Genomic DNA, 21,528 nt, shown 5'->3' with positions numbered 1-21,528 from the left:
AACATCTGCGGTTGACTGACTGGGCGCCTCGGGGACAGATATAAAACTTGCTAAAAATGCCCGACACCCTCTATGCATGAGCTATCTAGCCTTGATATAAGGAATAATGCGCGGTAAGGGAAAGTAACCGTCCGGCTCGAATAAGAACTGCGTCATTCCAGGCGGTCGGACTAGAACAGATCTCCGCTGGAAGTCAATGAAAACTCTGTTCCGCAATAGCCAGTCCATCAATAGGATGATGTCAAACTCTGGCATCGGCAACACGATCAGATCCGCATAAACGAGGTTGCCATGGAGCTCAAGATCTATGCCTCGGATCACATTGGTAGCTGCCATCTCCTCACCTGAAGGCAATACTACTGAATAGCCTACATCTAGCCCAACGGTCTTAACCTTGAGGAAATTAGCAAAGACCTCCGAAATAAATTAGTGAGTGGCCCCTGAATCTATCAAGGCCTTCGTAGCGGACCAGATATAAATATTCTCCCTGAAATGTTGGAATACTAAGTTGAACCCAATAATCACAAGAACTAACTTATAGACATGCAAAGTTCAAAGTTCTTCTAACTTAAATTTCCAAAATAATACTGAGTAGAGCATGCAATCCTACTGCAATTCTATGTTCAAATATCTTAACCAAAACATTAAATCCCAAATGTAAACTTAAAGCTTAAAGGTACCTGTCATAAGCATGGTTTCCGGGTTCGTCTCCGTGGCATGGAGAGAAAAAACTCTGCCTTGGGTAGGCAGATTCCTCTGAGGGCACTGCAGAAGTAAGTGGTTTGGACTACCACACTTATAACACTTCCCTGAACCAAACATACATGCTTCAGAATGGCGGCGTGAGCACTTAGGGCAAACTGGGTGCTCAAAAGTCCTCGGGGCTGGGCGTCCCTGCTGCTGCTGCTGCTGACCTCTGTTTCTAGGTGGGCCGTGAAAAGGCCTCTTGTTCTGATGCTGTTGCTGAGGAGGAGGGCGGTGCGGTACCTGGATTGGGCGCTTGCCCTGGCGATCCCGCTCAATGTCACGCTTGTCCTGCTCTACTGCTAGAGCTCTAGAGACAGCGACCTCATAAGTAGTAGGGTCAGCTACCCTAACATCACGGCGCAAGATCGGTCGTAGACCCACCATGGAAATGCATTAACTTGGCTTTAGCATCATTCGCGATCAGGGGCAAAAAATGACAACCCCTCTCAAACTTAAGGATGAACTCCGTAACAGTCAGATCTCCATGTCTCAGGCTCATGAATTCCGTGGTCAACCTGGTGCGCACCTCTTCAGTGAAATATTTGGAGTAGAATACCTCCGTGAAGCGTGTCCAGCTCAGCGTAGCCAAGTTCAGGGCTACTGACGCTCCTTCGCACCATAAGCGTGCATCTCCTACGAATAAGTAGGTGGCACATCGGACTCTGTCTGCATCTCCAAGCTCCATGAACTCGAATATAACCTCGAGGGACTTGATCCAGCCCTCGGCAACCATGGGGTCAGACGTCCCTGAAAACTCCTTCGGCCTCATCTTCATGAAGCGCTCATAAGTAGCCTTGGGCCCTGTCGGCCTGGCTGCCACAGCATGGTTCCCTTACCGCGCATTATTCCTTATGTCCAGGCTAGGAAGCTCGTGCATAGAGGGTGTCGGGCGTTTTTAGCAACTTTTATATCTGCCCCCGAGGCACTTAGTCAGTCAGCCATAGATGTTCCGATTGTTAGAGATTTCTTAGAAGTTTTTTCTGAGGACGTCTCCGGTATGTCACCCGAGTGAGAGGTTGGAGTTTTCTATTGAGCTTATGCCAGGCACGGCTCCGATCTCCAAACCACCGTACCGGCTAGCACTGACAGAGATGGCAGAGCTTAAGAAGCAGATTAAGGAACTTCTCGACAAGGAGTTCATTCGCCCGATCTTTTCACCATGGGGCGCGCCAGTCTTGTTTGTGAAGAAGAAGGATGGCTCAATGAGACTTTGTATCGATTACCGGCAGTTGAACAGGGTGACAATGAAGAACAAATACCCACTTCCGAGGATTGAGGATTTGTTTGACCAGTTGTAGGGAGCTTCGATATTTTCCAAGATAGATACGCGTTCCGGTTATCACCAGTTGAGGGTGAAAGATGCGGATGTTTCCAAGACAGCTTTCAGGACTCGTTATGGCCACTACGAGTTCCTTTTGATGCTGTTCGGTCTGACGAATGCGCCAGCGATCTTCATGGATCTCATGAATCACGTATTTCAGCCGTACCTTGACCAATTTGTGATAGTGTTCATAGACGACATTCTCGTCTACTCCAAGAATCAGGAGGATCACAGCAGACATCTGACCACAGTGTTGCACACCTTGCAGAAGCACAAGTTATTCGCAAAGTTCAGTAAGTGCGAATTCTGCTTAGAGAAGGTGGCGTTCTTAGGCCACATTGTTTCTAGCAGTGGTATTGAAGTAGACCCCGCAAAAGTTGCAGCAGTCAGAGATTGGGTTGTGCCGCAGAATGCATCAGAGATTCGTAGTTTCCTTGGGCTAGCAGGATAATATCGGAAGTTTATTAAGGGATTCTCCTCTATTGCCGTTCCACTCACATCATTGACCAAGAAGAATGCTGAATTTGTGTGGAGCGAAGAGTGTCAGAAGAGTTTCGATACTTTGAAGCAAGCTCTTATCTCAGCACCAGTTTTGGCCATGCCGTCAGGGCCCGGAGATTTTGTATTATATACCGATGCTTCGAAGCTCGGTTTGGGCGCAGTATTGATGCAGCATAGGAAGGTGATAGCGTATGCTTCTCGTCAGCTGAAAATCCATGAGAAGAATTACCCTACCCATGATCTAGAGTTGGCCGCCGTAGTTTTTGCCTTGAAGATTTGGAGGCATTATCTGTATGGAGAGAAGTGCCAAATCTTTACCGAGCACAAGAGCCTCAAGTATTTCTTTACGCAGAAAGAGCTGAACATGCGTCAGAGGCGTTGGTTGGAGCTTGTGAAGGATTGTGACTGTGACATTAGCTACCACCCGGGTAAAGCTAATGTAGTTGCGGATGCATTGAGCAGAAAGGTCGCAGTGATGGCTCATTTGACAGTTTCAAGACCTCTTCAGACTGAGATGCAGAGGTTTGGACTTATCCTCGAGGTAGAGTTCCCCGTCTATCTACCTTAACTATTCAGTCCTCTCTTCTAGACCGTATTCGCAGTGGTCAATTAGCAGATGAGCAGTTGGCAAAGTGGAAGCAGAGAGATGAGGCCCAGGGCAGTTTCTTGTATATAGTGAGCGACGGTATAGTGAGATATCGAGACAGGATGTGGGTTCCTAGCTGTGAGTCTCTCCGAGCAGATATTCTATCAGAGGCCCACATGTCGTCGTACTCTATCCATCCAGGGAATACAAAGATGTACAAAGATCTGCAGTTATTGTATTGGTGGCCAGGAATGAAGAAGGATATCAGACGTTTTGTATCCGAGTGTCTGACTTGTCAGTTAGTGAAATCGGAACATCAGAGACCAGCAGTATTGCTCAAGCCTCTTCCTATTCCCGAGTGGAAGTGGGAGAATGTTACCATGGACTTCGTGACCGGTTTGCCGAAGTCAGTCGGAGGATCAAATGCCATCTGGGTGATTGTAGATCGTTTTACCAAATCAGCTCACTTTTTGCCTATTAAGACGACTTTCACCATGATTCAGTATGCAGAGTTGTATATCCGAGAGATAGTCCGACTTCATGGTATTCCAGTTTCTATCGTATCTGACAGAGACCCCAGATTCACTTCCTCATTTTTGAAGAGTTTGCATTCGACTATGGGTACGAAGTTGCTCTTTAGCACAGCTTTCCATCCGCAGACAGATGGGTAGTCAGAGCGAGTTATTCAGATTTTAGAGGATCTTCTCCGTGCTTGTGTTATTGATTTCTCAGAGAGTTGGGAGTCGAACTTGCCATTAGTGGAGTTCACCTATAACAACAGTTTCCAGTCATCTATAGGTATGGCTCCGTTTGAAGCACTGTATGGCCGTGACCAGCTATAATGGCCCGAAAATTCATGTTTGAAAATTTGCGGAAAAATTTAAAATTTTATTTTTAAAATAATTTAAATGCCTCATTCACAAAATAAACTGATAAATCAAGTTTAATGTTCAAAATAGCAGCGGAAGAAATTATTGTTCGCAAAATAACAAGTTTAAAGTAATCCAACAACTGATAAAATATTTGAGCATAAAGAAATGGCAAATGCTGTAAATGAGGTCCTCGGGTTCCACTACTGCCAACCCAAGCTAGCTCACTGGTCCCCGCCCTCGGCCCCAACCTCATCAGTACCTACAACAATCAAGTCTAGTGAGTCTAAAGACTCAGCATGCATATATTGTAAATCATGTGAGGCCCGGTGCCGAAGAGGGCGTGGGGTGATCGTCGGTGCCATCAGTTGCACGGACAATGAGCGGCTCCTGACAGGCTTCTAGGTGGAGAGAACATGAATGAACCGACCCACACGAGAATGAGAGGGATTCCGAGACTGTTCAATGTAATGGACTGTACAGTTGAAGAGGGCTTAAAAGATTTGATTTGTACTACTCATATCACGAAGGTTCATCTTCTTTTCGGTAGCTCATCACATAAGAACTTCAAAGTTAAGCGTGCGAGTAAGTAGCCCCTGAATCTATCAAGACTTTCGTAGCGGAACTGGATATAAAAATCCTACCTGAAAGGTTGGAACATTAAGTTGAACCCAATAATCCCAAGAACTAACCTATAGACATGCAAAGGTCAAAGTTCTTCTAACTTAAATTCCCAAAATAATACCGAGTAGTGCATGCAATCCTACTGCAATTCTATGTTCAAAATTTCAACCCAAAACACTAAATCCCCAAATAAAACTTAAAGCTTAAAGGTACCTGTCATGAGCATCGTATCTGGGTTCGTCTCCGTAGCATGGAGAGCGAAAACTCTGCCTTGGGTAGGCAGATTCCTCTGAGGGCACTGCGGTAGCACGTGGTCTGGGCTACCACACTTATAACACTTTCCTGAGCCGAACATACATACTCCAGGATGGCGGCGAGTGCACTTAGGACAAACTGGATGCTCAAAAGTCCTCGGGGCTGTGCGTCCCCGCTGCTGCTGCTGCTGACCTCTGTTTCTAGGCGGGCCGTGAAATGGTCTCTTATTTTGAGGCTGCTGCTGAGGAGGAGGGCGGTGTGGTATCTGGAATGGGCGCTTGCCCAAACGATCCCTCTCAATATCATACTGATCTTGCTCTGCATCTAGAGCTCTGAAGACGGCGACCTCATAAGTAGAAGGGTCAGCCACCCTAACATCACGGCGCAAGATCGGCCGTAGACCCACCAGAAAGTGCATTAACTTGGCTTTGGCGTCATTCGCGATCAGGGGCACAAAATGACAACCCCTTTCATACTTACGGATGAACTCCGTAACAGTCAGATCTCCCTGCCTCAGGCTCATGAATTTCGTGGTCAACCTGGTGCACACCTCCTCAGTAAAATATTTGGAGTAGAATAGCTCCGTGAAGCGCGTCCAACTCAGTGTAGCCAAGTTCAGGGCCACTGATGCTCCTTCCCACCATAAGCGGGCATCTCCTCCGAATAAATAGGTGGCTCAACGGACTCTATCTGCATCTCCATGCTCCATAAACTCAAAGATAACCTCGAGGGACTTGATCCAGCCCTCGGCAATCATGGGGTCCGTCGTCCCTGAAAACTCCTTAGGACGCATCTTCATGAATCTCTCATAAATAGCTTCGGCCCCAGTCGGCCTAGCTGCCACCGCGGCATTGTTCCCCGCAAACTGTGCGAAGAACCGATTCATCCCAGCTAGTATCTGGGTATTAATATCTGGAAGAGGGGGTGGGGGTCCGTTCTCCTCTCGCCTCTGATCCTCACCGTCCTCATGACGGTGCTCACCACCACCTCTCGGGCGTCCAACCCGGCGTCTAGGAGGCATACTGTTCCATATATAACCCATACGTAACTAACATGCATAATTCCATAATTTATTTAAATTTAAACAAAGACTGAATAATTGAAATCTGAACGTAAAATATTTCATGAAATCATGCTTGTTAAAATAATTCATGCTTAAAATAAAATGCATAAATGTAAAACTTACAGACCGAAGACGTGACTTCATGAGCTTCTCGAGGTCAGTAGTAGTGCAACCCTTTACAAGAACATAGGCTCTGATACCAGCTATAATGGCCCGAAAATTCGTGTTTGAAAATTTGCGGAAAAACTTAAAATTTTCTGTTTAAAATAATTCAAATGCCTCATTCATAAAATAAACTGATAAATCAAGTTTGATGTTCAAAATAGCGGCGGAAGAAATTAATGTTTGTGAAATAACAGTTAAAAATTTATCCAACGATAGATAAAAATGTTGGAGCAATAAAAATACTAAATGCTAAAAATGAAGCCCTCGGGTTCCACTACTGCCGACCCAAGCTAGCTCACTGGTCCCCGCCCTCGGTCCCGACCTCATCACTACCTATAACAATCAAGTCTAGTGAGTCTAAAGACTCAGCATGCATATATCGTAAATAACGAGTAAATAAATAAGAAAATTTCATGCAAGTGAAAATATCATGTCATGAGGCCTAACGTAAAATATCGTGTCATGATTAATTATAATACGTGCATACTGAACTGAATATCATAGTGAAAATGTTTGCTCCTTGGAGCCCTGTAATGAAATAACATGTAATAATTTTCTGGTGAGATTATGGTTTTCGCTAGTGGCCCCTGAACTGAACTGAATTGAACTGACCAGTAAGTGACCACCGGGTGAAGTAATAATCGTGTGATCAGACTAATGCCACAGTATACTGGGTGGGACCGGTAAGTGACCACCAGGATGAACTGAACTGAATCGGTAAGTGACCATCGGGTGAAACCATGATAGTGAAGTAGCCACAAGCAATATCGCATAAATCTCCAAAAATGGATATTTTATATATTTTTATGCACATAATATAATTAAATACGTAATTAAATATCCTGTATAAATTTTACCAATTGGGTTGGATTGTACCAAGCTCGCTGCGACTTAAATCTAACATGAAAATATGCAAATGATTTATTTGACCAAACTATGTAATTAAATCCGAAAACGCGACAATTACGCCCAACGACTTCGTATCTAATCATGACTCCGTACAAACCCGAACCAACACCAAACCATCATATGGTCATGATTAAAATACGCCTAAAAGGATGAAATAATGCTCCTAAATTTACATTACCCGAAATTTAGTGAATGGAGGCCAAAAACGTGAAACGCTCTTTCGAGAGTCATTTTGGCACATTGCACCGTAAATTCTCGTACGACCTCTAAAATGATCCGAATCATAAACGGCCAAAAACATGACCTTCCAAACTTGTTGAGGCACTGTCCAATCTAAGGCCATAGGCTAAAAGACAAACAATAACCCAAAATTCACCTCTGAACCGTGACACCGCTTGCTGTCAAAATACAGCAGCAGCGCCCTCAATTCCTTGCGTCGTTTTTGAGACTACCGGCCATTGGGGCTTGAACCACCAACCACAACCTCTTACCAACATCCTAAGGGATTATTTGAACCATGGCTAAGGGCCCTAGGCTAGCCACAATTCGAACCACACCATGAAATGCGACAACACTCCCAGCCGAGAGCAAACCTGCGCGCATGGGGCATTGCTATTGTTTTGCTGTCATGGATCATTCCATTGGCCATTTGATTGACCATGGCACGATCTAAACATCAAGGGGTATTGTATGAACCGTGGATAAGGGCCAGAGGCCAAACAAGATCCACACCACTCCACAAAAACCGAACAGCACATGCAATAAGGGGAAGGGGCCGTGGGCTGTTCTTGTTTCTTTTGATTTGAAAACCGATTCACCATGGACCAAGCCTCAAAGGGTGACTTGGTCACGTCTTAGACATGATAGGGAGGTGTTCTAATCATGGCTATAGGCCCCTAGGAAACCCAAGATCAGCAACTCCCCCCCCCCCCCCCCCCCCCCCCCCCCCCCCCCCTTTGACAGCAACATGACAGAAATCGAGACTCAAATGGCATGAAGGGAGAGTTGCTGTCATTTTTCGATTTCCAGCATGCATGGGCTTGAACTATTGGACCAATATGATCCTAACATGTTCTAGTACATATCTAGAGGCCACCTTGGGAGCCTAGGATCGAACCACACCCTGAAATCACCAGAAACAACCAACCCGTGAGGTTCAAAGGAAATCCGAAAAATTCTGCATGTTCATTTTCTGAAAATGGATTGATGTATTTCGGTTTTGGTTGAAAAATCGTGATCATGTGGTGTTTAAAAATCATAATACGACTTGATTGAAGAGCAAATAAGAATATATACATGCCTGAATATTTTGTTTTGAAGAAAACAAAAAGAAACGACGACGCGGCGCGGAGGAGGCGGAGTGTTCTTCCTTCCTTGTTTTCTTTCTTGCTAAACTCGATTTTTCTCTCTTATTTCCTCCCTAGAACTCACGGTTTTTCACTCTATTTTTACTCTAAAATTTCGAGAATGGGGAGAGGGGAGATGGCTAGGAATGATAAAGGAAATTTGCAAGATAAATGATGAAGTGAATCTTGCTATCCTAGTGAGTTGGTGAGATAAGGAATTGATTTGCTATCAAAAAGATTTTGAGGACTATTTTCTAGGGTGAGGGACAAACTCTAGTGTCTAGGTACAAGGGAAAATTGCTTAATTAATTATTTGATAGTGATTTAAAAGTGGAGAGAATATTTTCCTAGAAAAAAATTGAGGAAGAGAATCGAGGAATGGGTTGTCAAATTTTTTGATTCTAGCAAGGGTGATTGCCGAAAATTTCAATCAAAATAAGGTAGGGAAAGTGCTTAATTATTTAATTGTTGGTGATTTAAAAGTTGAGGGATTATCTACCTAGAAAAAGTTATGGAAAGATAATTAGAAAATAAATTCTCCAACTAATGAAATCTTTTAAAGTTAAATGAGGGGCCGATTTTTGATAATTAAAATAGGGTAGGAGATTGCTTAATTAATAATTATTGAAGATTTAGTGTGATAGAATTGTCTCCCAAGAAAAAGGATAAGGAAATGAGTTGTAAATAAAAGAATCATTTTTTAGAAAAAATGAGGAGGGGTGGCCGAAATTTTAATGAAATGGAGGGGAAAATCTTTCTTAATTATTAAATTTTAAATCTCTAGTGTTTTATCTACCCATTATTTATTTTAGGGAATTAAGAAATTAATTATTGAACTTTATTTACTACTTATCTCAAATTATTTAAATAATTCTTTAACCATTCTTTTACATTAAATCAACTTATTATTTAACTTAAATAAATTCTAGGAATATTTTCTAAATATTAAAATTTATCTCTTTACTCCAACTCCAATCTGGCCTCACTTAATTAACTGAACAGCTAATACTTAAACCACTGCATGAAATGAATAAATTTAAAGAAAAGAATTTAGATACTCATGCAATAAAATCATTTTAATTTAAGATACTAGGAATTATGCATGGCTTATACGTAATCTAAATTACGGGTTCTACACGTCGCTAATTAAAATAAGCGACGGTTTAATGATAACCGTCGCTTTTTTAGCCACGGTTTATCAACAATCGTCGCTAATGTAGCGACTGTTTTTAATAAATTGTCGCTAATATTGCGACGATGTGACTAAACAGTCGCAATGTTATGCGATGGTTTCTAAAAAAACTGTCGCTCCCAAAATAAGCGACGGTTTAATGAAAACCGTCCCTTTTGTAGCCACGGTTTACTGTCAACCGTCGCTATTGTAGCGACAATTTGTAATACATTGTCGCTAATATTGCGACAGTGTGACTAAACCATCGCATTTTTGTGCGACGGTTTTATTTAAAACCGTCGCTACACAAAATAAGCGATGATTTACTAAAAACTGTCGCTTTTTTAGCAACGGTTTATCAACAACCGTCGCTATTGCAGCGATAGTTTTTGTGCGAGTCACCTATATCGACAGTTGTCCACAAGCGTCGCCGATCTGGATCTGCGACGTTTTGTCGCTAACCGTCGCTTTTAACGATGGTAATTATCAAACGTCACGAAAAGCAACGGTTATACACAAACCGTCGTCGATCTAAATCGGCGACGGTGTTCTCCAAGACCGTCGCTCTTAGCGACAGTTTAATATCGTTCCGTCGCAACTAGCGACGTTTTTTTATTGACCGTCGCTATGATTCTCTATATACCGAAGTTTGCGAACATTTTTCTTAAGCGATATTCGCCTATCTTTGGTAGTAGCGAAACTCTATAAATTCTTCGAAGTTTCGGTTTTTTATTTTTTACTAACATTTTTTCGTATTTATTTTGTAAATTTGCTAGTCGGTGCGATCTACCAGCGTTACGTGAAACTGCATATCTTCGCGCACATCAGGTTTTCAAGATTTTTTTTTTACAGAAAATTTAATACATGATTTTAATTTTTGCGTAGTAGTTTATTTGTGAATTTTATGGCAGTGTTTATATACAAACCGTCGCTGTAAAAACCGTCGCTTCATTAAACGACGGTTTTTTAAAAAACCGCCGATTAATATAGCGACGGTTTTAACACAACCGTCGCTAACAAACCGTCGCTTAATATAGCGACGGGTTTGTAAAAACCGTCGCTTGAGGATATGACATAGTGATATTATAAGGAAACTCTACCAATTTTTTCTTAAAAAAGAACAAACATCATGTTTTTCAATGTTATACATAATCATTGACAAAAGCACAATCTACTATGAAAACAAACAACATAATTATCTTACAATCCATCAGTCACACAACACTATTAACAAAACTTTCTCATGTTTCACGGCTTGCATCAACCAACGTTCCTTTTATCATTAATTTGACCACTAAAAGCCAACAAATCCACAAATACATCCCCCAAGATGCAGTAAGAACAACACATTCTATAAACAACAATTTTTATTTATTTAGAAGTGCTTCATCATAATCTACAATTAAGTTTTGTAGGAAATGACTTATCAAGGCTATTCTCCACATTCTTACGACTTTCTCGATACACCTTTATAAAGAAAAAAAGAGCAAAACTAATAAAAGTGGTCACACAACATACTTCATACAATATTTCATATTTTTCTGCACTAGGAAATTCAAATTTCATGAAATATTTCAAATCACACATCTTCAAATATCACAAAATGTAACCATCATACCATAATATTGGGAGAATTCACTTCAATTGGCAATCAATGTTATGACAATTTACACTTCAACCCTTACATATCACGATACTTCCACGTGAAGCAATATCTCATTCTCTTTAAACAACTCAAATATTTCTTGATTCACATCCTCCTCTAACAACATACTGATATAAGTAGGTTTAGAGCATTCTGTATTCCTCAAGTTCACTTCTTTCAAGGGATCTTGGGTCTCCGGCTATCGATCTTCCATTTGAGTTGGAGCTAAGATTAAATCATCCAATTGCAGCTCTACTTCTTCTTTATCTTCACATTATTTCTCACATATTATTTCGTCCCATCAATGTTCCATAACTCCTAAGACAATCAGATCAGGTTTTCCGAGTTCCGACCTGACCTGAACACGATCAGGGGAAGTGTTCCGGGTAAATCAGGTTTTTATCCGAACCCATATATTATTAACTGGATCGGTTTTGGGAGGAAAAATTCTAACCGATTAGTCCGATCTAGTACTCGATTAAGAAATATTAAAAAGGAAAATTCAATATGGGCTTGGATGGATGTTGGCCCATTAGTAAACTCCAATGCCCGGTTCCAGAACTCCAAATTCCTAAATCGATTATCAGACCACTCTCAAACCCTTCTGTGGTTCTTCCCTATTTTACTGAACGCCGCTCCCTTCTTCAATCTTTGGTACATAGCAAAGCAGTTAGCAACACACCAAAACCCATCAACGATCGATTTCACCAGGACGCCGCTTCCCTTGAGAAATCTGTCGAACGATTTATTTCTTTCAGGTGACGCCTCGACGCTTTGTTATTTTTCTCTATTATTGATCATTTGATTTATTTTTTGTAGTTTATTGACTAATTATGTAGAGTGTATTGTTTGGATGACTGCAATTTTTTTTAATGTAACACATTTATATTTGGTGCTATTGTTATTTAATATATTAACTGAAAACCGATTTAGTTTCTAGTTTGATATTCATATCATATTGTTTTGATGTTGTTTGATTAATATTGATTTGTTTATACAATCTGGCATCTAGGTTCTTGAAAAAGTAGAGTATTTTTTAATAGGTGAAGGATTAAATTTTTTTACTAGGTCAAGGGTAAACTATCATAGTATAAATTTCTCTATTTTGAGTATTTTTTTAAATAATACTTTTAAATTTACAAAATATTTTTGATTTTGTTGGGTTGGTTGCTGTACGGCCGTCTGAATGAACAGAGGCTACTTGAATTTTGAACATTGGTTTGGCTGAAAAAAGTGAGTGGCATTAACTTCAAAGTTTGCAGTATTAGTTTATTATAGAGTTATGTACTTTAAATTACTTTTAAATGTGTCCCTTTGAGGCACAATGTTGGGTGCAATAATTGTCCTTGCTTGGTAGAGCGATCAAACCATGTTGCTTCAGCTGCTGTGCGGTTTAAAAGATTTGAGTTGCACCATTACCACCAGCTATAGCTTTTGGTAAAGCGGTAAACGCTCGGTCCTACAATTGGTATCAGAGCCAAGGTCACGGGTTCGATTCCCATTGATTGCAAGGAGTGCAATTATTGGAAGGGATATTGTAGGGTGCAATAATTGTCCTTGCTTGGTAGAGCGATCGAACTATGGTGCTTGAGCTGCTGTGCGGTTTAAAAGATTTGAGTTTCACCATTACTACTAGCTATACCTTTTGGTAAATCGGCAAGCGCTCGGTCCTACACAGAAGAATATTGATTTTTGAACCACCTTGTCGCTTGTCCTAAAAACAATGTTGATGTCATAAATTCGGTATATACATCATTTGTCATTCTTTCTTGGTGAAATATCTTACCTTCTCTTTTCCTCCTGGCCTTATGTTATCCAAGTTGTTAAAACAATGCCTCGGAAACCATTGAGGTGTCATAAATCATTAAGACATCGACCGTTCAGCTTTTCTCCATTTGCTCGTTCAATGGCTATGATTGCATGTGCTAAGAAGGCCAAGAACAAGAGTCAACAAATCAAGTTAAGAAATAAAGACGTACAAAGTGCTTCTGGTAGGTTTTTCCCATAATTTTAGCTGTTTCAGCTGGTATTTTTTATTTATTATCCGTCGGCCTTTATGAAACCAACATCTGTTCCTAGGTAATGGTAAAGTTGAGCTGTCAGACAGTTCCGTGGATGAAGAATTTCAGGTTTGCTTATATTTTCACCTTCATATTACCATTGATTCCTTTCGTGGTTTATAGTAAGTGATTTAGAGCAATGTGTCCTTTGAGTCGTGTGCAAATAAATAATTTGTTTGTGTGGGAAGGGAATTGTGCAAGCAGATTTTGTCTTCTTTGATCCAAAACCTGGCGACTTCCATGGAATTAAGGTCCTTGCTACAAACATATCTTGACCATAAACAGTGGGATCTTAGTGGTTTTGTCGACTTGGTCTTGGGACAACCAACGGTTGGAACTGTTGTCAAGATAGAGAATGATGATGATGACGGAGTATATTCTGTTGTGACAGTTCTTAGTTTAGAAAGATACAAGGCAAGCTACCTACTTTTTGATATTCAATTTTTTGCCTTTTATTGTTCTACTCTTGTCTCTTAAGAATTTTTGAAGCTGATCATCTGCTGCTTTTGGTGTTATGACATGTCACATAGGGTCAATTAAAAGCAGAAACAAGTGGCTTAAATGCAATATTGATTAAAGTCTTCTTAAAAAATAAAAAATAATGAAGCATAAGCAGTTGTGCGTTTGGATAGAACAGAGAAAATAGAATCATAATTTTTTTCAAAGAGAAGTTGAATCAAAAACATAATCTTAGTTTCCAATAGTGTTTTTTCAAATCTAAAAGCTCAGTCAAGCACCATTATTCTAACAAAATCATTAAAAACAACATTTTCTTTTAAGTAGGCTTCATTCACCGAACTTGTAAAAGCCGTGTTGCAGGAGTACATCGTTGATGTCCATTAATCAACTTCAATTTAACACTTCTATTTGCAATTTAACAATTCATGGTTAATATATAATGGTTTGGTTCAGTGCAGAATAACAAATGTTTGACTGAGTTGAAGGATTACCTTCTTGAAGTCTGCCAGGGGAAGGACGTGGTAGCTAGCTTCAAATCTTTATTTGGAGAGCATGCACTGGGTGTTGGTATTATCGTTTCTCAGCGCGTGGTTAACCTTCCATCTCAGTTGTTGCCTCCCCTTTATGATGCTCTCTTTGATGAAATAGCATGGGCAACTGAAGACGAGGTTAATATGATGGTTAAGCTCAATTGAATTATTCTGTGTGTTGGCATTCAGCAATTTAGCACTTATCTTTTGTTATTTTGCTTGTTCTAGCCCACAGAGGAGCTTCGGAATTCATTCCGTTTTAAAACGTATATAGTTATAAGCAAAATATACAAGGTATATTCTCGGAGGAGCTTAATAAATAATCATTAATCAGATAAACAATTGTTGTAAATCAGAAATAATTATTTTTTCTTTACTGCTAATGCCAATAGCACAAGAATGCAGACCAGAATGCAGGGAAAGCTAGAAATGGAGATGAAGTCGTGATACATATTAAACCTGAAGATGAAATTTTTCTCGAGGTACTGGAGTTCTAATTTTTCTATAATTGCCTTTTACCTCATTGATACTGGTCACCCAGCCTTTTTAAAATCTTCTGCAGCTTAGCTCAGGGTCCTTTTGTTTTCCCTTACATGCTCAGCAGGTCACCACAAGTGAGGCAAGTACCAGTATTTGTCATCGTTTTAATTTGTGCTTAAAATTATTGCAGATTATGCATATTACGTCCAACTGATTCATTAAGTTCCCCTATTTGATTGTTTTTAGACCTTTCGTTTGTTCCATGGTTTTTTACCAAAACAGTTTTTTTATTAAATCTCATGTCAGTGCAGCTTAAAAACTATAGATTGATGGGTTTGGCCATGGTTGTTGATGCCAACAAAGTCAGCATGTTCAGAAAACAGCTGCACTCATTGATAAACGAATCGCAGTACCATGAATCCTTCCAGCAGGTTCGCAATTTTCTTGTCATTTGATTTCAGTGTCACCTTGATCTCGGGGAATCAAGAAGTGCAGTCTGCTAACTTGTCATTGTCAATGATCAGAGCTGCCAGATTCAGGATTCGGTTGTATCTCGTCATTGTCTCTGATCAGAGCTGCCAGATTCAGGATTCAGTTGTATCTCCTCATCGGATCAACGAAAAGATATTCCAGGAATAGCTGAAAATTGAGACCCGAAGGTCATTAGTGCGTACCTTGTCATTCTCTACTCCAAAGTGCTGGCTGATTGATATCATGGAGTGGCTTTGAGCCAGAAATTTTGATGTTTAATTATCATGGTTTTTTGTTTGGCATAATATTAGCTTTTTATTACTCATCATTTCAGCAGTTTGTAGGGATTCTCGTACACATTATTCGTTATAGCGACAAGTTCAATGATTCCTTAGTTTAAAGATTCCTTTAACAAGGTTTGTACTTGGCTAATAAGTGCAATTTATTGTACTTTTATTACTTGTTTTTAACTTGAAATTTTGTTATTCTTGAGCAGGTTTTATGTGATTTGTTGTTGTTTTTGTTGTTGTAGTTTGGAAGCTTATAATAGAATTTGGAGTAGCAAATTGTTGAATTGGAGTAGTGCAAAAGATAAAATGGCCGAAGTATGACCGCACCCGCGGTATCATATGGACCGCACCCGCGGTCCCTGAAGATAGAAATAAAAGATTATGCCGAAGCATGACCGCACCCGCGGTATCATATGGACCGCACCCGCGGTCCCTGAAGATAGAAATAAAAGATTATGCCGAAGCATGACCGCACCCGCGGTCCTTCTTTCACCGCACCAGCGGTCACTGAATTTCGAGACTGAAAGTTTCTCCGAAACAACACCGCACCCGCGGTCCTTCTTTCACCGCACCCGCGGTCCTTCGCAAAACAGAGTCCAAAAAATCTGTAACTTTGTGGACTTCGAATAAAAGAAGAGGAAAATGGTGTGCTGCGTGGGGAAGTTTGTCTGGACTATAAAAGGCTTCTATAATTCACCATCTAGGGTATTGGGGAGCAAAGGAAAGGAGAGGAGGCTACAAAGAAAGGATTGAAGCTCAAGTTCATCATCCTTGGAAATCTATTGCACATTTCTGGACAGAAATTTCATTGCACTCCAAATCTCTTGTTCTAAGTTCTTCTTTCTTTATTTTTATTTGATATGTCTTGTTTAAGACTCATGTGTTGTTGTGTTATTTTTATTATGAACTAATTCTTATTTCTAGAGGAATGATGAAACAAAACTAGACACCATGTGTTGGGATTTATGAATTATGCTATATAAGTTTTCCTTATTGTTCATTTGTATTTTTCCAATCTTAATGCTTTATAATATTGGCCATATCTTGAATGATTCTTATGTTTATAATTTATCACTTGGAAAAGGGAATTTATAAACAAGAAAGGGAAAAATACATCGATGGTATTTATATAGTTCGGGAGGACATATATTGCTATTGAAGCCATTAAAAGAAGTTATTTCTTATTGTGTTATTTAATATTAGATTGTTGACGGGGACGTTACAATCCTTTGTTAGATAATTAGTATCTACTTAACACTCGGGAGAGGGAGTAGATATTTTAGAATTCTTGGCTAATGTATAATAAGGACATTTATAATATAGCTACACAAAATAACACATGGTGGATAGTTGCGTGAAATCGGACCTCTAGATCTTTTATTTCATAGTTATTTGTTATAAAAAGTTTGGTGTTATAATATAATTAAACTTATTTTCAATTTAGTTATTGGTGCAAACAAATCTGTCAATTAATTTTTCTAAATAAAATTGAGACTATTTTAATTGCAAGCATTAATATACATTTAAATACGTACTTCTCGTGGGATCGACACTTGTACTCGAACATACATTTTATTACAACTTGACGTTGTGCACTTGCAAGCAATTAAGAAATCACGCGACAAGTTTTTGGCGCCGTTGCCGGGGAGTGTCTATTTTAAATTTATATTAGTATTGTTACCAATTAGTCTTTATTTTAATTTAGAGCTGTTTTTATTGTAATACATTAAACATTGATTTGTTTCTTATCTTTGTTTGACAGTGCATGCGAAGATCGCAAAATCTTGACTTGCTTAGCTTTGATCCTGAGATCGAAAGAACCGTAAGAAGATTAAGAAAGGCAAGAAGAGAAGAGATTCGAGCAATGGCTGAAAACAGAGATAATGAAAATTCCACCCCCTGCAATACCCATCAGAGATCATTTTAGGCCGGTAATAAATGCTCATTACTCGGGCATAGCACGAGGGACTATTAATGCAAACAACTTTGAGCTTAAGCCCGCATTGATAAACACGGTTCAACAGAATCAGTTTGGGGGAGCCGCTACTGCAGATCCTCATCTACATCTCAGAACATTCCTTGAAATTACTGACACAGGTAAAAATAAATGGTGTTTCTGATAATATAATTCGATTGCGTTTGTTTTCTTTTTCTCTTAGGGATCAAGCAAGAGGATGGCTCCAATCGCTTCCTTTGGGGAGTATCACTACATGGCAGGAGTTAGCAACCAAGTTCCTTGCTAAATATTTTCCACCTGCGAAGTCTGCACAGTTGAAGATAGAGATAAGTACTTTTAGGCAGACTGACTTTGAGCAATTATATGAGGCATGGGAACGGTATAAGGAGTTGTTGAGGAGGTGTCCAAACCATGGTTTTGAAGATTGGGTACAGATTGAATTGTTTTATAATGGTTTGAATGGACAAACAAGAGGCACTGTGGATGCAGCAGCTGGTGGAACGATATTTGCCAAATCACCTGATCAAGCATATGATTTGCTTGAACAAATGACCATTAACAGTTATCAGTGGCCATCTGAAAGGTCAGGAGTAAAGAAAAGACAGCTGGTATTTATGCCGTGGATCCTATCACTTCACTAACCGCCCAAGTTTCTGCATTGACCACACAACTAGCAGCCATGAATAAAGTGAGCATACCTGACACTGAAGGTCCTTCCGTGGTTGCTGAAGAAACTCATTCTCTTGAAGAAGCCCAATATATCAACAACAGAAACTTTGGTGGATTTGGAGGATATCGAGGTAACCCTCCTCCTAATACTTATCATCCAGGTTTGAGAAATCATGAAAATTTTTCTTATGCAAACAATAAGAATGTGTTGAATCCTCCTCCGAGGTTCAATACATCAAAAGGGGAGGGAAAGCCTTCGTTTGAGGATTTGGTGGGTACATTTGTGGCTGAATCTGGAAAGAGGATGGCTAGAACTGAGTCTCGGCTTGATAGCATGGAGACTCACATAGGAAACATGGGTGCTACGATGAAATCTTTGGAGACACAAATTGGACAGTTGGCTAATGCTTTGAGAGATCAGAACAGGGGTCAATTTCCGAGTAATACGGAAGTTAATCCAAAAGAGCAGTGCAAGGCAGTCACTTTGAGGAGCGGAAAAGAATTGGAGGTTCAAAGTCCCAAGGAGATGGTGGAAAATGAGAAGTCAGTGGAAGATGTTGAGTTTGAGGTTATAACATAGAATAAGGTTGAGGACTTTAAGACAAAAGTTGTACAACCTCCTGCATTTAAGCCTGCAATTCCATACCCTCAGAGGTTCAAAAAGAAGAGTTTAGATGATCAATTTGCAAAATTCCTTGAGATTTTTAAGAAGATACACATCAATATACCATTTGCTGATGCATTGGAGCAAATGCCCAACTATGCCAAGTTCAATAAAGATGTGATGTCTAAAAAGAGGAAGCTGCAAGAGTTTGAGACAGTGAAGCTTACTGAGGAGTGCAGTGCCATCCTACAAAAGAAATTACCACAAAAATTGAAAGATCCAGGGAGTTTTACTATTCCTTGCTTTATTGGTGGTTCTCATTGTAGTAAAGCTTTATGTGATTTAGGAGCAAGTATTAATTTGATGCCATTTTCTATTTTCAGGAAATTGGAGCTTGGAGAAGTTAAACCAACCACTATCACCCTACAGCTTGCAGACAGAAGTCTTACATATCCAAGAGGGATCGTCGAGGATGTATTGGTAAAAGTGGATAAGTTTATTTTTCCTGCAGACTTTGTGATTCTAGATATGGAAGAGGATAATGATGCTCCATTAATCTTTGGGAGACCGTTCCTTGCAACTGGAAGGGCATTGATAGATGTGCATAAGGGTGAACTCACCTTGAGAGTTGGTGGAGAAGAAGTCATTTTTAATATTTATCTTGCCATGAGGGGATCAAATGAGGTAAGTACTTGTAAAAGCATTGATGTTATAGACTCATGTGTATCCTTTGACTGTGCAGGAACTAGGGACCCTTTGGAGAGTTACTTGGTTGGAGCTGCTGAAGCTGTTAGTGAAGACGACTGGGAAGTGAAAGAGCAACTGGTGGCTCTTGAAGTATTGCATAAAGAAAAGAAAAAGAATGTGTTGATTGAGGAGTTGAACGTCAAAGAGAAAATAGAGGTAATATCACCCTCTCCTGATCTGAAGGAATTGCCAAGCCACCTATGTTATGCATTCTTAGGAAAGAAGTCGACATATCCGATAATCATATCTTCCTCCCTTACTATTGATGAAAAAGATAAATTATTGAGAGTATTGAGGGAATATAAAACTGCATTGGGATGGTAGATTTCTGATATTACGGGAATTAGCCCCACTATATGCATGCATAAAATTTTAATGGAGGAGTCGTATACCCCTTATGTGGATCATCAGAGGAGATTAAATCCGGCAACGAAAGAAGTTGTGAAAAATGAGGTGCTTAAATTGTTGAATGCTGGTGTGATATATGCTATTTCTGATAGTAATTGGGTGTCTCCTGTACAAGTTGTACCGAAAAAGGGTGGAATAACTGTGGTTAAAAATGAACATGATGAATTAGTATCTACTCGTACTGTAACTGGTTGGCGAGTTTGTATGGATTATAGAAAATTGAACAATGCCACCCGAAAAGATCATTTTCCATTGCCTTTTATTGATCAAATGCTAGATAGACTTGCTGTTTATTGTCATTATTGCTTCTTAGACGGTTATTCAGGTTATAACCAGATAGCTATAGCACCAGAGGATCAGGAGAAGACTACTTTTACGTGTCCCTATGGTACGTTCGCTTTTAGGATAATGCCTTTTGGGCTATGCAATGCACCAGGCAACTTTTCAGAGGTGTATGATGGCTATATTTGCAAACATGGTGGAGGAAATCATGGAAGTCTTCATGGATGACTTCTCGGTATTTGGCTCTTCATTTGATCATTGTTTACATAACTTATCTCTTGTGTTGCAGAGATGCCAAGAAAAGAACCTAGTTCTTAATTGGGAAAAATGTCACTTTATGGTCCAAGAGGGCATTGTCCTGGGACATAAAGTATCATCTAAGGGATTAGAGGTGGATAGAGCCAAGGTGGTTGCAATTGAAAAACTTCCTCCGCCAAAGAACATCAAAGGAATAAGGAGCTTTCTAGGACATGCGGGGTTTTATCGGAGATTCATTAAAGATTTTTCTAAGATCACTAAACCCTTATGTAATTTGCTTGAAAAAGATTCCACATTCATATTTGATGATGACTGTTTGCAGGCTTTTGAGAAAATCAAGAGGGCATTGGTGACAGCACCAATCATGATATTGCCGGACTGGAAGGAGCCCTTTGAGCTAATGTGTGACGCAAGTGATTATGCCGTTGGTGCAGTATTGGGCCAAAGAAGAGAAAGGATGTTTAGGGCAATCTATTATGCAAGCCGTACTATGGATGCTGCACAGCAAAATTACACCACAACTGAAAAGGAGATGCTTGCTGTAGTATTTGCCTTCGACAAATTCAGGCCATATCTGATCGGCACAAAGGTAATTGTTTTTACTGACCATGCAGCCATTCGCTACCTATTTGCCAAGAAGGATGCGAAACCACGCTTGATAAGGTGGATACTGTTATTACAAGAATTTGACTTCGAGGTCAAAGATAAGAAGGGAAGTGAGAATCAAGTGGCTGACCACTTGTCAAGACTTGAGCTAGAGGATAGGAAAGAAGAAGGAGCAATACAGGAAACATTTCCGGATGAACAACTTTTTGAGGTAAGTTCAATACTCCCTTGGTTTGCTGACATTGCGAATTTTTTGTCTTGTGGTATTCTTCCTCCAGATCTGAACTACCATCAGAGAAAGAAGTTCTTTCATGATATCAAATTTTTCTTCTGGGATGATCCTTGTGTATATAAGAGATGTGCTGACCAAGTGATTAGGAGATGTGTTGACGGTGTTGAAGCACACCAAATTCTTGAGCTATGTCATTCATCTGCATATGGTGGACATTTTGGAGCGACACGAACTGCAGCTAAGGTATTGCAATCAGGTTTTTTCTGGCCTACT

The 21,528-nt window shown here is 40.0% G+C and overlaps 1 pseudogene; it reads left to right on the top strand.

The window, feature by feature from the left end:
- Window positions 1-10,595: 10,595 nt before the first annotated feature.
- LOC142522153 (protein BCCIP homolog) lies at window positions 10,596-15,589 on the top strand (annotated as a pseudogene).
- The last annotated feature ends 5,939 nt before the right edge of the window (window positions 15,590-21,528 follow it).

This window comes from Primulina tabacum, chromosome 13, assembly GCF_025594145.1.
Source record: "Primulina tabacum isolate GXHZ01 chromosome 13, ASM2559414v2, whole genome shotgun sequence".
Taxonomy (NCBI): domain Eukaryota; kingdom Viridiplantae; phylum Streptophyta; class Magnoliopsida; order Lamiales; family Gesneriaceae; genus Primulina; species Primulina tabacum.
This window is presented reverse-complemented; position numbering and strand designations above follow the sequence as displayed.